Source organism: Dendropsophus ebraccatus, chromosome 5 (assembly GCF_027789765.1).
Source record: "Dendropsophus ebraccatus isolate aDenEbr1 chromosome 5, aDenEbr1.pat, whole genome shotgun sequence".
Taxonomy (NCBI): Eukaryota; Metazoa; Chordata; class Amphibia; order Anura; family Hylidae; genus Dendropsophus; species Dendropsophus ebraccatus.
In genome coordinates this window covers 30,211,513-30,230,163 of record NC_091458.1, presented here as the reverse complement: position 1 = coordinate 30,230,163, position 18,651 = coordinate 30,211,513, and the positions used below count along the sequence as shown (strand labels likewise).

General features: G+C 42.1%; 1 pseudogene; it reads left to right on the top strand.

Annotated features, from left to right (window-relative positions):
* Nucleotides 1-17,033: 17,033 nt before the first annotated feature.
* On the top strand, nucleotides 17,034-17,153 carry LOC138794226 (5S ribosomal RNA; annotated as a pseudogene).
* The last annotated feature ends 1,498 nt before the right edge of the window (nucleotides 17,154-18,651 follow it).

The window sequence follows — 18,651 nt, the reverse complement described above, 5'->3', positions numbered from 1 at the left end:
ACTTAAATTTAGTACCAGCGTTTCTGTGTGTGTATATATGTGTGTATAAGTTTATTTGGTCTCATATGTAATACTAGTTTCCAACATATTTACATAATTTTTACTTAACTATGAGTTTTAATAAAACACAGTACCCCTTCTAGTTTAGCTTATATATATTTTTTTTTTTATTTAAATGACAACTTTCAATCATAAACACATTAGTCAACAATTAATAGCATTTTCACTTTTCTCATTTCAGAACTGAGGGAAATATAGCTGCCCCGGAGACTGAAGTGGAGGACGTGATGTGCAGTTCCTGAGGCTCAGCAGGGGATTTACCACCTTCTCATCGGTCATCGGTGAGCCGACGTTCCTCCAGCTCACAAAGGTTGACACGGTCTGGAATTCGTAGGGCACCATCCACTAGTCGCAGTAGCATGCCACGCGCTGTGGAAAGAGAAACATTAGACCTTATTCAAAGAGTAGAAAAAGAAGATCACTGGGACCAGCTTGGGGCCTCTATTGCTACACGCATAAGGGAAATGCCACCCAGTAGACGATGGGTGTGTGTGCCAGCTATATTTGAATTGATGAGGTTTTATGGTAATTCACAACCCATACCCGACAATGTTGAGGTAATAACGGGAATAAAAAACATATTTCACACAATACGTACCAGCCCGATCTTTGACACAACCCATTTCTATCATCATTCTTCACCCAATATTCAACATAGTTGTCCGACAATAGCTGTAGAAGACATAGCACAGCCTACAGATACAGAAGATGCCACAGTCATGGGGGTCAATGGTTTCAACACAGCAAAGTTTTCTAAGCCTACTCAATTCCCCTTCTGCAACCTCCAGTCCTCTTACCCATAGCACTTTTTCTCATGCAAGGAGCGAAGTAGTCCATCACCAAAACACAGAATCCCCACCAATGCGTTAAGGCAAAGGTTCATCAAGATAAATCCTAACAACAATCCAGGAATGTGTTCTGATCTGTAAAATGTTAAAGGGAAGAATTTTTTTTTAATTTTTTTTATTTTTTTATTTTTTATAGTAAACTATTTAATTTTCTTTATCACTTTATGCACTTTCATGCCAGTACAGTAATTGTGAAAAATTATACACATAGTACGTTGATGGGCATAAAGTTATAGTTAAAAAGGCTTTAATAGTCTCGCCCTTTATAAAACCACACCACAAATATAAATCCAAAATGCAACTTTTCCCCAATTTTTTGCCATAATTTTCATTATTAGGAGTCAGTAGTTACTTAACTAATTTCATTTTCTTACTCATTTAAATAAGCAACTCGATAAACCATTCATGCTGTAATATTAGACCAGCACTTTTGAACATCACACCGATGGAGGTGATTTTAGTTATTACCCTAGCGCCATTCCAATCAGCCATAGGTGTAATGTACTACAAGTCATTTCTACACATGTTCCATGCATGGATCATGCCATTCCACAGCTGGCCTGTTAAGTAAGTAAATGGACCTGAGGAATTTTGGAAACCATCTTTGTCATTCCATTCATGGTAGTCATGGTTGAATAGTATATACAACATAACATCATATATAGTGTATTTAACATTGACCAGCGACACTTTCTGGGCGTCCTATGACTATAGCAATATGATGTTTAAGGCTGGCTTGGATTTTATATTTGTCCTTCCAGAGTTCCGCATAAATTTTAATGTTTGGTCACACATGAAAGTGTGCAAGTTTAATATAATTATGCAAACTTTTTTTACAGTTATTACCACCTTTTTCCCAAATGGGCCTTCTAAAGTGCTAAGATAGTCAAACCTTCTCCATTTTAATACTTACATTTCTCGCGACCATTTTACACATACTATTGTTTAATAATGGTTGTAACTGTCCAATAAATATAGCACAAACCTTTTACATTTTTATACTCCAGTGAGGATGCCACATTGGAAGGTTCCATACACAGTACAGAGCATTGACACCAAGCCATTTCAAAAGGTCAACCGTATGTCCCCTTCATGTAGCTGATGAAGCTGCACACCAAAAAATTAGGAACACTGTTAATTTTTATGTGTTAATGTAATTGATTTAATTTTCCCTATATTTTAGTGTTATGCTGTAATTTTAATAAAAAAAACAAAAACACATGGATGGTGTGCTAAGTTGATGCAAACAACAGCCTATTTTGTATAACTCCACTTTTCCCTTTACAAAATTACTTTTAGCTACTTTGCTAGGATTACGGCCGGGGATTGTTGCCACATGGGCAAAATATATGTGTTGGTTAAACATAGGACATGTTTAAATGCCATAATGGAAAGTCTCACAACACAATTCCACCCAGTTTGGCATTTCTCAATGAGGCCTTTAGTTAAACTAATTTAAATGTTAAAATTGTTCTAAGGTTTGTTATAGCTATTTTTTTTTATCAAACAGTTTGCTTTATAGATGAGTATATTATCCAGCTGCATGTCAGTTGGATTACTATACATATCTATATCTACAATAAGGTTACAAGCACAGTAAGGAGATCTGATTATTTAACTCATCCTGTAAAATAGCATCACGGTGGCCAGTGTTTCCATCCTCAGTAGTCATAATGGCACAAAATCTTGCTGTATGCAACAACACATTGCAAATATTTTGAGCACACTAACAGACGTTAATCCCTTGGATGCCAACAGTTAATACATCACCATTTTCTGGTGTTAAGTATGTGTGGCGGTCACACATTTCGCATTGGCTCAATCACATAGTGCACAGTTCGGCCTTAGTCACATATTTGGCAGAGCGAGATATGAACACACAACAAGCACTCTACCGAGGCAAGTTCAGGGACCACATGATGGCTGTGCTCAAATGAAATGGCGCTTAACTGTGCCGGCTACAGCTAAAAACACTATTTTTTTTTTCCTTTTCCAAATTAAAAATGGATGTACATATTACAAAGTCAAGTACTGTGTTTGCAAGACTTTTGGTGTCTTGAGCCTTTTTAGGTTTTCTACTATTGTAATACATTAGGGAGAAAAATGTAAATTTATAGCACAATAGTTGTACTGTGTAATGGCGTCATTCATTTTACCATAACATGTATGACGGAATCCCAAATCCCAAAGATATAAATAGATGAAATCGTAAAAAAGAATGCAATATGGTAACGTTTGGGGGGTTCCTGTGTCTACGTAATACACTATATGGTAACAGTAACAGTGTTAATGACACGCGGCAGTGCGATCGCTGCAGCGTGTCATTACCGGTGAGGTCCCGGCTTCTCACTGCAGCCGGCCCCCACCTCCTATGAAGCGCGCTCCACTCCGGAGCGCGCTTCATAGCGGGAGAACCACCCAGGACGTACAGTTACATCCAGGGTCGTCTGGTGACAGACTTCCATGATGTAACTCTACCTCCTGGGTCATCTAGGGGTTAAGTGTGTAGGCTTAATTGTGTTTTACTTGTTTTTAGTAGCAGTTGTAGTTGTTTACAGGGGTTGTGCGGCAGTAAAGAATTTCTCACAAAATAACACTCAGTACAGAGTGGCAACTTAGTAATGTATGTTATGTCTGTGAATGGCCCTCTTCCCCGTGTCCCACCACCCTCACCCGTGTACCCGGAAGTGTTGTGCGCTATTCATACCTGTAACGCGTCCACACCGTCTCCAATCTGCAGTCAGTGAGGTCTTCCTTGGATGGATGGTGAACAGGTTCAAAAGTCCAGATTGTTGTCCGCCCTCTACAGTGTCATCCGATGCTCAGCCGCAATTGGCAAAGCATAAATGTGCTCAGCCAATAGCAGGTGATAACGCGGCGGCGGCGTCAGCCGCGATTGGCTGAGCACAGTTATGCTCTGCCAATTGCGGCTGAGCATTGGATGACGCTGCAGACAGCGGACAACCTTTGGAACTTTTTGAGCTATTTGCCGTCTGTCCAAAAAACACGTCACTGACTGACGATCGGATATGGGGGTCGACACGTGACAGGTATGTATAAGGCAGCACACTTCCGTGGAAAACGGGTGGGGTTGGTGGGACACGGGGAAGGGGGCCATTCACAGACATAATATACATTACAAAGTAAACTTTGCAATGTGTGTTATTCTGTGCATAATTCTATACCGGCGCACTAACCCTTTACAGTAAAGCAATAAATACAGGTATGTACTATATGTAAATGTTGTAAACCGAAATGTCTTTACTTCACCTATGTAAAATAGCAAGCAGTGTTTATTATATGTTGGCTTACAAAAGTTATGTGCCACACAAATTTTCACTGTCACATTCAGGCAACTTTTGAAAACTGTTGCATCTCAGTTTCTATTTTTATTATTAAAAAGTTTTGTATCCAACCCCGGCTTTGTGTAATAATTAGTTTTTGTTCCACGTTATTCTCCATTATAACAGAGGCCTTAAATTGTTTAGTATAAACTTAATTTGTGCCCTACAAGTGTTTGCACTTTATAATACATAAAAATATGTAACAGTTTGTGATAAGATATTCCGTGGTACATGTTAGAAATTCCAGCAATGTTACAATCCAGATTCAAATTACAGTGTGTACTAAACTTTTGTGGCAAACATTACAGTACTTACCTATATGCTACTATGGAATCTAATCTTCTGCAGATAATAGTGTTTGTTGTCTGATCAGTAAAGAATTTATTTAGTCATCGCACACATGGAGCCTTCATTTTATAAATTATAATGTACTCATCATTTTGTTTTGTTTTTTTTCAGATTCAAATCGATTCTAGGGGAGAATGGTGTTGAGTGTTTTATGTTTCAGTTGAGATAATTACATTGAGGCACATATAACATTACCAAATAACTTAAACATTAAATCACACACTTTACTAACCTGCTGATTAATTCATAGGTATTTTATGCAACCAAAATCTCAGTTCACATTGGGGCCAAAAACAATTTACAAAGTGCTTATAATCTTCTAAGTAGCTATATTCTCCTGTTTAAATGAAAAAGTGGTATAATATTAAGATCAAATCAACCATATTTATATGTTATTAAAAGGTTTTAACAATGATACGTCACACAATTGTTCTCACCCAGACAGTATGGCTACAAACTACCCAGTTAACATTGATTGAGTCTTTCAATGGATAATAGTGTATTAGTCTTATTAAATGTTTACTAGACCATATTTTTCTAGGGGTATGCCCTAGATTAGGAGGGCTGCCAGGGTGATCGCTGATCGTCCGGGCAGCACATAGCATATAGCAGCGTCTGCTGCTGACGCTTCTATTCAACGGCGCGACGGTAGCAGATCGCTGCTATATCAGTTGTTTGTTTTTCAACATGTTGAACAACAAGCGACTGCAATGATCAGCCGACATGAACGATGTTGGCTGATAGTTGCACTCTAATCCACGGGACGGTTATTCTCCGTAGCGGCCGATATTGGCCAAATAAGGACGATAATCGTTCCATGGAATAGGGCCTACAGACAGATGTATATGTCATATTTTTTGACTCCAAAGCCAGTAATTAATTTGAAATGAGGAGAGAACCCAGTATTTACTTTATAACATGATCACTGTTTGTAGTATGTTCGAGGTTTGGGCTTCAAAAGCAGGTTCATTACAATCAATCGAGTAGAAGTAATGAGTGGCGGACAGCTGCACCCAGGGATGGTGGTTTGGGATGTATATTTTTATCACCCTCTAAGGAGTGTATATTTTATAATATATTTTATTTTTATATAAATTTAGTGCATCAAACATTTGATGATGCTTATTAACATAACATGCTACCATGATTAATATCCTACTTACCCTAATAAATGCTGATGGCGATGAATGTTGTCTCTCTAATACGTCACACAGGATTGACATGATAGTTCTTGGTGTTGTAATCCAGAGAGATCCACAGGCCCCTCGGTGCAGAAGCGACTTCTCATCACCAACACAGGCATATTGCCAGGGCACGGCACCTTCGGTGGACATGAAGTAGTCAGCGTAATGATCCCGGATAGCTACTCCCCATTTGGATGGAGATTGAAATTCCCAGTTGACAACATTATCAAGATTGGCTTGCTGGTTCTCCATTATCTCATCAGTTCTTTCAGGACAAGCATAATTGTGGAGAACACAGCAAGCCTTGATAATGTTGTCAACTGTTCTCACATCCAATTTGATGGTAGTACCCAGGACACGCCACTGACTACTCATGATTCCGAAGGTGCATTCCACAACTCTACGTGCCCGGGACAGCCAAAAATTATCCAGTTCCCTCCGTGGATATGGGCGCAGCAGGTTTGGTAGCAAAGTACATGTAAATGCAGCAAGCAAATGTGGCGGTTGCTTTGAATTTGCTGATGGTGAAGCATTTATACACTAGTGTATAGGCGTGTTTGGGGGTGGGGCAAACCATCCTAACTCAATCAATAGTGTTGCTGAGAATAATGCATCTTAGGCTGTTATTAATGTTGCCAATGGGGACACCATAATACCTGGTAACGTGTGGCTATTGGCTAGATTGTGGTTAGTTGTTGGTGCCTATTTGAGGGCACAATAATAGTTTCACAAGCACTAAAAAGTCTTAGGAACCTATATCCTTGTAGCCTTATAATTAAACTATGTACATTACCCATCCAATATCCAATAATCCTTGTGGTTCTCCATGATCTCATCAGTTCTTTCAGGACAAGCATAATTGTGGAGAACACAGCAAGCCTTGATAATGTTGTCAACTGTTCTCACATCCAATTTGATGGTAGTACCCAGGACACGCCACTGACTACTCATGATTCCGAAGGTGCATTCCACAACTCTACGTGCCCGGGACAGCCAAAAATTATCCAGTTCCCTCCGTGGATATGGGCGCAGCAGGTTTGGTAGCAAAGGGAATGCCTCATCCGATATCAACACAAATAGAACTGGATCTGTGGAGCCAGGCAAATGTTCGGCTTCTGGGAGCGTATCGCCCGCTCAGAGAATTTGCAGACCAATCTGTGATGTTTGCAACACCCGAGAATCCCCAGTACTGCCATAAGCACCAACGTCGATGGCAACAAATTTGCAGTTTGCATCAGCCACCGCCATCAGGACCACAGAAATTTTTTTTTTTATAATTATAATATCTGGATCCTGAGTGCGGTGGCTGTTGCACCCTGACATGTTTGCCATCGACTGCACCTAGACAGTGTGGGAAATTGGCAACAGTCCGAAAGCCTGCTGCAACCTGCCGCCAAGTCTCCTCGGTTGGGCTCGGCATCACCCTGGGCTGCAATTTCTGCCAGATGACGACGCATGTACACCTCACAATTCCAGAGATGGTTGTGACACCAACTTGGAATTGGAAGTGCAGGGATGCATAGCTCTCGCCTGTGGTTAAAAAACTGCAGGTGATGAAAGCAATGGGAGTAGGAGCAGTCCAGCAGACATGACAAAAAAATGGGAAAAAATAATTTAACATAACACTAATTAATCTGTACTCACTACCGCTAACATGTTGTACTTTAAATATTATTGAAATTTCTTAAATTAGTTTAAATTAGTGATAGAAGAATCACATCATACATCACATGCATGAAAACGCTACGCTGAATTTCCAAGCCTATATTGTGCTATTTTAGCCCCTTGTAAACGTAGTAATAGAGGAAATTAGATAAAATTGTAAAAGTATGCTACTACCTGACTCAGGGCCCTATTATAACACCATAAAATAAAATATTTTATAATAGATTTGGTGTTTGCTGCAGGATAAATATTAGTAATTGTTACTTTATCAGGTTATTCATTATAGTCCTTTACTGGAGTTATTGTAAAAATACAGCTAAATTTTACCATAACTAGTTGACAAATGATATGTTTTTTCTGTGTATTATGGAATTAGACTATGGGCTGTGCGTCGGGCAAAAGGTAGTGTTTATAATACTGGAAATGGTAAAAATTAGGGCTGGTCCGAACCTGGTTCGGATGGGGTTAGTACGAACCGGAACCCTCCACAACAATTCCCGCTGTCTTCCCGCTCAGTGAAGCGGGCGGATCCAGGGGGAGGAACGCCTGGAAAACTGGGATACAGCCATAGCCATAGGCTGTATCCCAGTTTTCCAGGCGGTCTTCCCACTGTATCCGCCCGCTGCACGGAGCGGTCAGACAGCGGGAATCCGATGCCGAGCGTTCGGGTTCAGCCAAACCCGAACCTTGGCTGGTTCCGACCATCCCTAGTAAAAAAATGTTAATAGCCTGAATTCAAAATGTAACCCTGCCTTTTCACTCCTTCCACCATCACCTGGCAGACAAGTTGAAGGGTATTCGGATACGTTTTCAAGTGTTAGAATAGAAGTGTGTAATAAGCATTGAAAGATATTTAAATTTGTAGTGAAGAGCTATAAAGAGTAAAAGTGAAAATTGCCAGTGAAGATTATATTGTCCACATGTGGTTCTTATCGTTTTCCATATTGATTGTAAAATGTTGTTGTAAGTAGATAAGTTATGAGTGTCACACTCATCAAATACAATTGGTGGAGAAAAATCTACTGTGTACCACCATTTTCAAGTGTTAATCGAGTGTCACAAATATGAATTACTTTCTAACCAACACTCAACAACTACACATGTGAATGGCTGATTAATAAGTTCAGGATTAATGTTATTTACAAAATTAAATTTACAGCACATGTAAACTGACCGCAAGGGGATGAGTAGCCTTTCCTCTGCACTTAAAGCTTTTCGCATTTGAGTATCCTGAAATGTCAGATCAACAGCGACAATTTGCATCAGATTATCAAATTGGGCCACAGTTAGGCGGCAGAAGGATTGGAATTTATCTTCATACCTAAAGAAAATTTTAATGTGATACATCTTTTTATTACTTAAAAACATTTGCCACAACGGACTTTATTAACTCTAGTAACAAGAATATGTTTAATGTTAAAAGGTGGTGATTTAATTGTGTATGCTTAGGCTGTTGGCCTTAACTCAGAACAACCAACATCAACAATAGGTGCCCATGTGTCACCTTGAAAACTCATCTGTGCTGCAACATGATTATCAGGCAGTGTTGTTTTATTGGGGTCCTTTTTTGTGTTGGAAGTAAGGACAGTCATTAACTTTTTGTGCCCAATATAGACTTAGAATTGTTGGGCTGAGACTGTGTTTTAATACTTGAGGCACCTACAATGCAGCACATCTTACATAGTAATTGTCAAAATTGGCCATGAGGCTTTCAAGAATGTTATGCTAAATAGACGTTAGATAAAGCAACCAATGAGCATCCATTGTGAAACATTTTCAGCTATTATTTCAAAGGAAATTCTCTTGTGTTTGTTGCCGGTACAAGGCAGTTATGCAGGCAACCATGATGTGCCACAAAATTTTAAAATTTTAATTTTTACAAAGGGAACATCAAAAAAATGTGTGAGCATAAAATATTTGTGCGTGCAGCATAGTATGTAATGTTCCAAACACATTTGCCTTATGGCTGCTCTGTATCGTGCTGTGTAGTCGCAGACAGCCTTGCTTACTAATCTGCACCATATTACTCAATGGGAGACACTTTTGTTGTTTGGAAACACATCCTGTTGGTAGATTGTCTGGAGGGTACCCTGTAAAGCACGTTGATGTAGTACACAATACTGCTCTTAGTCCATCATCAACCTTGCTTTTAGAGCTACAGAAGTCAGCACACCACGGTTTACAAACCAACAAGCCAATTAATAGTCCAAGCAGATCAGAAACCTTCCCCTACTGCACTAAAATCTATAGGGTGCCGTGGAAATATACATTTAACATTCTTGTCAGGAGTTATGTTGTGGACAGCGGACAGACTAATAGCAGGATGAGTCCCAGATGTACATGTGTATAACATTGAGTAGACAGAGGCAGTATAGGCAGCAAGTCTTGCTGTGAATACAAATTGTACAAGGAACCCACTTCTGCGACTATTGTTGAGTATAAGTACATGTAAACACAGCAAGCAAATGTGGCGGTTGCTTTGAATTTGCTGATGGTGAAGCATTTATACACTAGTGTATAGGCGTGTTTGGGGGTGGGGCAAACCATCCTAACTCAATCGTAGTGTTGCTGAGAATAATGCATCTTAGGCTGCTATTAATGTTGCCAATGGGGACACCATAATACCTGGTAACGTGTGGCTATTGGCTAGATTGTGGTTAGTTGTTGGGGCCTATTTGAGGGCACAATAATAGTTTCACAAGCACTAAAAAGTCTTAGGGACCTATATCCTTGTAGCCTTATAATTAAACTATGTACATAACCCATCCAATATCCAATAATCCTTGTGGTTTTTATTTTTCCTGGGCCTGTGCGCGGTAGCGTCTGAGCAACCTGTTTGTGGACAGCCGCTTAGCCAATCACATGCCAGAACCACCACGTCCTACGATTAGCTCAGTGACCTGTCTGGTGACAGGTGGGTCTGAAAGTACAGACCGTGGGACCACGGGGGAGATTTATCACTCAGGGCATTATTGTGCTCATCTCCTCATTGTATTATCTATTACACGGATTGATACGTGGCGAATTGGTGAAAACTAAGCCAGTTACATTTCTGTGTAATCATACACATACACCAAAATTATACATTCATGTTAGCGATGTATATCAAATGTACATAGTTTGTGTTTAACCTAATCCTTGGCAGTATGCGGAAGTAGTAATGAATTCTCTAACCATTGTAAGCATTCGCCCATATTATTTACCACATTCCATTAAAGGGGTTCTGTAGCACTACAAAACATGTATACTTTCACCCTACTGTTGTCTCTAGAATAAGTAGAAGGAAATGGAGGTTATTTGCAAACCAATATTGACCAGCAGGCAACAGCAGGGGGAAAAGTGGCCAATTTATTTTCACACCTAATAACCCCTTTTATCAACTTAAAGGAGAAGTCCGGCGAAAATTATTTTTTTATATGTTATTACTTATGGAAAGTTATATAATTTTCTAATGTACATTAATTATGGGAAATGCTCATATACTGCTATTTCCCTTAATTTAGTGTATCAGGAAGTGTTAGAATTATCTCTGAAGCAGTGACGTCACGACCAACGGTGTAATTCCTATGGAGTGTCCAGCAGGGGGCGCTCTATATATAGAAGTCAATGAGTACCATTGACTTCTATATATAGTGCGCCCCTGCTGGACACTCCATAGGAATTACAGTGTATGTAATGTAATGTAATGTAATGCACTGTACTGTTGTGACTTTATGAATACATTTATGGAATACTTTGGGGAGCAAGTGTCCTTGCTCCCCAAAGTATCCCATAAATGTATTCAATGAATACATTTGCAGGGCACCGAGCAGGGAGGGAGAGAGGTGCCATCTACCTTCCCCCTCCCTGCTCGGTGCTGGGAACATATACAAAGTACTACTCCCCCATTATCTGCAGATAATGGGGGAGTAGTACCTGTGCTATCCCTATCACCGCCCGCGCCGCCGCTCACACAGGGGCTGCTATTCATCGCGCCGCTGATTCCTCGCCGCCCGCGCCGCTCCTAACTACCCGCCCGCTCGCTCGCCCGCCCCGTTCCTGGCCGCCGCTCTTTGCTCATGCCGGCCGTTTTAGCTCGCCCCCACCCCGGCCGGGGACACCAGGAAGCGCCGTGCTCCCTGCCGGGGTGGGGGTGGGCTGACGCGGCCGGCATGAGCAGAGAGCGGCGGCCAGGAACGGGGCGGGCGAGCGAGCGGGCGGGTAGTTAGGAGCGGCGCGGGCGGCGAGGAATCAGCGGCGCGATGAATAGCAGCCCCTGTGTGAGCGGCGGCGCGGGCGGTGATAGGGATAGCACAGGTACTACTCCCCCATTATCTGCAGATAATGGGGGAGTAGTACTTTGTATATGTTCCCAGCACCGAGCAGGGAGGGGGAAGGTAGATGGCACCTCTCTCCCTCCCTGCTCGGTGCCCTGCAAATGTATTCATTGAATACATTTATGGGATACTTTGGGGAGCAAGGACACTTGCTCCCCAAAGTATTCCATAAATGTATTCATAAAGTCACAACAGTACAGTGCATTACATTACATTACATTACATACACTGTAATTCCTATGGAGTGTCCAGCAGGGGCGCACTATATATAGAAGTCAATGGTACTCATTGACTTCTATATATAGAGCGCCCCCTGCTGGACACTCCATAGGAATTACACCGTTGGTCGTGACGTCACTGCTTCAGAGATAATTCTAACACTTCCTGATACACTAAATTAAGGGAAATAGCAGTATATGAGCATTTCCCATAATTAATGTACATTAGAAAATTATATAACTTTCCATAAGTAATAACATATAAAAAAATAATTTTCGCCGGACTTCTCCTTTAACCCTTAGGGGACACAGCCAGTTTTTATTTTTGCGTTTTCGTTTTTCCCTCCTCGTGTATATAAGGCCATAGCGCCTGCATTTTTCCACCTAGAGACCCAAATGAGCCCTTATTTTTTGCGCAACTAATTGTACTTTGCTATGGCAGATGTAATTTTTGCCTAAAATGTGCCGGGAAACCAGAAAAAAATTATATGTGTGGTGAAATTGAAAAAAAAAATGTTTTTTTTTTATTTGGGGGGGGGTTGTTTTTACTATGTTCGCCCTGGGGTAAAACTGACTCGTTATATATGTTCCTTAAGTTGTTACGATTACAACGATATGTAACATGTATAACTTTTATTTGATTTGATGGCTTGTAAAAAATTAAAACCTTTTAAAGAAAATATACGTTCCTTAAAATCGCTCCATTCCCAGGCTTATAGCGCTTTTATCCTTTGGTCTATGGGGCTGTGTCAGGTGTCATTTTTTGCGCCATGATGTGATCTTTCTATCGGTACCTTGATTGCACATATACGACTTTTTGATCGCTTTTTATTACAATTATTCTGGATTTGATGCGACCAAAAATGCGCAATTTTGCACTTTGGGATTTTTTTGCGCTGACGCCGTTTACCGTGTGAGATCAGGAATGTGATTACTTAATAGTTCGGGCGATTACGCACGCGGCGATAGCAAACATGTTTGTTTATTAATTTATTTATTTATTTTTATTTATAAAATGGGGAAAGGGGGGTGATTCAGACTTTTATTAGGGGAGGGGATTTTGTGTTATTAAAAATACTTTTTTCTTTTACTTTACACATATACTAGAAGCCCCCCTGGGGGTAGGGTTATTCCCCCTGGGGTTAGGGTTATTCCCCCTGGGGGACTTCTAGTATATGCACTCTGATCTCTCATAGAGATCCATGCAGTATAGTTATACTGCATGAATCCATGAGATCGGTGTTCTATTACTTTTGGCTGCTGCAGCCAAAAGCAATAGAATGCCGAGCCGGGATCAGCGCCATTACGGAGCAGACCCCAGCCCGGGATGGATGCGGGGATCGCCCCCCCGCAATCGCGCCGCAGGGGGGCGATCCCCCCACTAGACCACCAGGTATGGAGATTATCAAGTATTTAGAAGCAGCTGTCAACTTTGACAGCTGCTTCTAAGTACTTAATTAGCGGGCACGGCGATCGGACCGTGCCCGCTAATAGCCGCGAGCCCGGGCTACATGCGGCACCCGGGATCGCGGCAGTTCCCATAGCGGCACGAGGACGTTCAATAACGTCCTGGTGCAGCTATGGGTTAAGGACAACAACAAGGGGACATTTTGAATCTGTACATCTGACACATACCGTTGTAAATCATGGTACAGATTGTTGAAAAGTCCTGCATGGTCATGGGCCTGGAGTATGGGATGTACCCAATATTTGCAACGGCGTCTGCTCCTCTAATTTGTGAGAAAAACAAATTACCATTATTATAACTGGCTAGCCACACAGTTTACATAATATTTTATGTAGTGTATGAAGTGTAGTTAATTATACAGAGGTGACTCGTGACAACCCCCATCCCCAATCTGATGGCAACTATGTAATATTTAAGGGTTTGGCCCAATTGCTGCAGCTGACCCAAATGCCTGTCCTCCTCCGCAGCGTCTTCATTTGCTTAGGTGCAATTGGCAGAGTCTGACTGTGCACAGCCACTTGTGCCAAAGCAGCCAATAGGGAGGCTACACGGTGATGGCATGCGAGACAACTGCTGCAATTAGGGTGCCCTTGTGAAGATTAAATAATTGACATAAGATTGGGGACGGTCTGTGGCCCGAGTCAAGTATGCTTAATGCACTATTCTTCTGGATCCAGGGACAACGGTGGGCCAACAGGTGGAAGGGTGGGAATCACATACATAACAAACATTGCAAAGTATAATAAATTTGTACGGCGCATATAGTGTGTATAAAAATATCTTATCACCACACTACCCCTATGGTTGACATTAACAGACACTGAGAGACCAAAATTGTGAAGTGTGCTGTCCAGGTAATCGAATAGTCATAATTTATGTTTGCAAGTATGATTGCTTGGGCCACAATAGAAAAATGACGGTGGGCCAGACTACTGTTAGATTGGGGTTATCTAGGCCACAACTGTGGGTGACAGTGGTAGTTGGTACAGACTATGTGTGACTCTGTGAAACTTTAGAATGGCAGAAGTCGACTGGTGGGGGGCAGAGAGTATGTGGAGGAGCCAGTGTTTGACTCAGGCATAATGGGGTGTGTTTTGTGTAGACCGTGTGGTAAGTATGGGTAGACGTGGCGTAGGTGAAGTACATATATTGTGCATGGTGATTCAGAGGAGTATGGGGATTATGGGGCCTAGTTTAAAAATTGTTTAGCTGGGCCACACAAAGGGGTGACTGCAGCAGAAAGGAGGTGACTGAAGCACAATAAATGAAGAATTGGGGCAAACCTGGGCAAACTGCAGTACATATGAAGTTAACTTGGGCACACTGGGGTTAGCGTAGATATCTTTGGGATTTTGGAATTTACTAAATGGAGGCTACTTTGGTTGTCATAGTCAGTCTAGGGTGTGTCAGGAAAAACCATTAGCATTCCCCTGTCATGTAAGCCCTCCTGATACCACAAGCCTCATGTAGTGAGGAACTCACAACAGCAGGTACCTTGATGAGGCTTAATAAGGGGATGATTCCAAAGTAGCTTGAACTGTGTACATTATTTTAAGACTCAGGAAGCTGTATATAAGACACAAGTCTCTTTAGTTATTTTCCAGATTACTATTTTATAACCGAAGTCTCGCTACTGGCTATTTAGAGTCAAGTAGTTGGAGCTACTTATTGATGACATAGGATTTTGAGATGTCGTTACCTTCCATTTGAGGTTGGCCAAAAGGTGGCGACTCTGACTTGAAACAAACTTATTTACTACATGTACAAATGAGTCCTGATGTTAAAATAATAATTGTAGGTCGTACTTATCTTTTATGGCCAGCATTCAAATAGGTCAGTGGCCCTATTTGATGGTACTGGTTAAGGACTACTTCTTGGTAAGTGTGTGTTATTTTGTTTATGAGCGTCAAGAGTGAAATGTGGTTTTTTTTTTTTTTGGGGGGGGGGGGGGATGTGTGTGCTGTTCTCTTCATGCATGATTGTAGTTTTGCATCAGTTTGATATAGAGGTATCTTGTGTAATCGACAGGTGGTAGAAGAGACAGAAGTAGGGGTGCAGGCACTACTGTAATTATTGTTTCAATTTCTATGTGGGTGCAGAGGTAGTGTTTTTTTTTTTATTTATTGCTATGGCTGAAGGAGGCTGTGTGTGTGAGCTATGGCTGCAGCAGGGCGTGTTAGTATGCACTATTGCTGCCGCAGGCTGTGTGTATGAGTGTGTGTGTACTATGGTAGCAGTAGCCTGTGTGTGTGTGTGTATATTTTTTTGTTTTATGGCTAAAGCAAGCTGTGTGTGTGTGTGAGTGCTACGGCTGCAGCAGGCTGTGTGTGTATGGTATTGAGTGCCCCCACAGTGTATATAAAAAGTAATGTGTGGTACCCCTCTGTATCACTGTGGGTAAGCTCTATTTTACTGGGATATGCAAGTGTTAGCAGTGTTTATTTGTGTTCTGTGTTGAATATGTTCTGAGGCCCCCTTATCACGTCTGAAAACATTTTGAGGATTTTCTATCCGGGGCTCCTGACGGATATCAGGACCCTTACACTTTATTTAGACAGGGACACCCTTTGGTATTTGTTGAGAATAGTAGCCTAATTTGGAAAAGGATTAAGTATTTCTTAGATCTGTCCTATGTTTGTGTGGATTTCCGATGTAGACTCCCCCATAGAACTGTTGTTGGAAGCCACAAAGACAGACACTGTTATGAGGAACATTATGGTGGTGTTGGGAGTTCAGGACTGGTACCCTAGCAATTAACCTGCCAGCCAACGCGGTCACTATATTATGCACATACGTAAGGAAATTTGTGGCCGTCAACTGCACTACCTACCACAGCAGCTGTCACCCCACCACCCCTAAACCCTACCTCCTCACACCCCCCAAGTCAGCACTTCAGTGACGACCCACTCCTGATCCCTGCGACCATAAAGGCTAGTGGACCTGAGTGGCAACAGTAACACCCCCCTGGACCTTTGCCCCATCCCCCCATATTGCACAAAAAAATTGTATCCTCACGGAGCATCACTTGGCAAAAGATGAAGAAAACCCAACCTGAAACCTGTACAGGTGTCAAAATGTTTAGAAAACTATAACTTCCATCTTGTCTCAATGACAGTCCATGTTGATAGTAGTATTATTGCAAGATGTGCCCATACCGGTTGCATAACTATTACTGAAATCATGTCTCACCTGTCGTTAATTATGGGAGTTGTAGTACTTCAACATAAGCCACTTCTTGATCCAGAACTACTACTTCCATTATGTATTAGTGACAGTCCGGGTTTAGAGATGCAGTTTTGCTAAATGTGAACATTTAGATAGAATAACTACTACTTTGATCATGTCTCACTTTCAAACCAAGATGGGAGAGGTAGAAGTTCCACAAGGGGCCATTGTTGTTGCCAAACTACTACTTCCATCATGAGTCAGTGACAGTCCATGATTGTAGTTGTAGTGTAGCAAGATGTGACCATTTCGATTGCAGAACTTATACTCACATCATGTCTAACTATCAATAAATGAAGGGAGTTGTTTTTCTGCAAAATGCGGCCATTTTGGTTGCCAAGCTACTACTTTGTGACAGTCAGCGGCCATTCTAAGCTGAAGGTGCCTGCCCTCGTCAGATCGCAGACTGCTACACGGCTTAAGGCCCGGCAAGTACCAGCATGGGAGACTGGCTGGGAACCCCAGGTGCCGCTGGCTTAGTCTGCGGCTACTTTGTGACATTAGTCCAGCATATTACCACCAAAAGACAATGGGAGATGTATTGCTATGGTGTAAATTTAACCCCTTAGAAATATATCTCCCATCGTCGTTTGGGTGGTAATATGCAGGACTACATACCTAAAAGGAAGTTGTAGTTATGTTCCTGATTAGACGATGTAACATGGCACGAGGGGGACACATTGGCAATCCTCAAAAAGGAGGTCCTGTCTGGCTTCACTATGTTCACGCAGTGACAGAGTACACGAAAGGTGAACTAGGAAGTTGTGATGTATTGAGGGTGAATAGGCAATATAGGAAAAATAGTTCCAATCTACGACAGACAAACCACTAGACCAGGGGTCCTTAACTGGCAGACTGCGGTCTGAACCTGGACTGCGGCGGCCAGCTGTCCGGACCCCGTGTGCAGGGCGACTCCCTGCACAGTCAGTATCTAAGAGCGCTAATAACGAGCGCTCATTGATACCAAGCGGCAGCAGCACTGACAGAGAGGAAACCATCGGCTCCCTCCCTGTCATTGCCACTTGTGGTGGCAGCGGGCACTAGACGCCAGGCTCCCCCTCTAGTGTTGGCGCAGAGTGACGTTCCTGTTCTGGCGGTGAGAGCGGCCTGTAGTGAGCGCTGCAGTGCGGCACAGGAGGAAGAGTAGAGGACGCGCAGGACTTAGGTGAGTATATGTGGTTTGCTTTTTATGCTATATGGTGGAGCACACAGGGAGGCTATATACACGGGAGGGAGCACAGGGGGAGAGCGCACAGGGGGGCTATATACAGGGGGAGATAGCACAGAGGGGGAGAAAGCACAAGTGGGGCTATATACAGGGGGAAAGAGCACAATGGGCTATAAACAGGAAGAGAGAGAACAGGGGGGCTATATACTGGGGGAGAGAGCGAAGGGGGGCTATATACACGGGGAAGTGAGCACAGGGGGGCTATATACAGGTAGAGAGCACATGGTGGGCTATATAGTATAGGGGAAGAGTGCACTGGAGGGGCAAAATACTACAGGGGGAGAGCACACAGAGGGGCTATATACTACAGGGTGAGCGATATACTACTAATGCAGTCACCCCAGGTGTACCTAATTTTAAAGGGCCGTTAAAAGAGAGAGAGAAAATTGAAGTTTTGCCGCTAAGCAGCAATTCTGTATGTAGATAGTTCTACAACATTTGAGATAAGCTACAAAACACGTTTTCGACTTATATTACGCTCGGACCTTCACCCGACAAAAGACCCCGGTAAGTGGACCTTCACTAAAAGTTGTTGAGTACCCCTGCACTAGACTTGTCTAAGTCTAGGTTTCTCGAGGGTAAATACAGATTACTTGCAAGAAATCATGATACTTTTCTGACGAACTTTGTGTCCTCCGGATCACGATATTCGGGCAGGAAAACCTGACACACACATGTGAATGGAGCCTCAGCTAAATATAAAACAGCCAGCAGGAAAAGACCACCAGCTTCATCTTGTGTACTTCT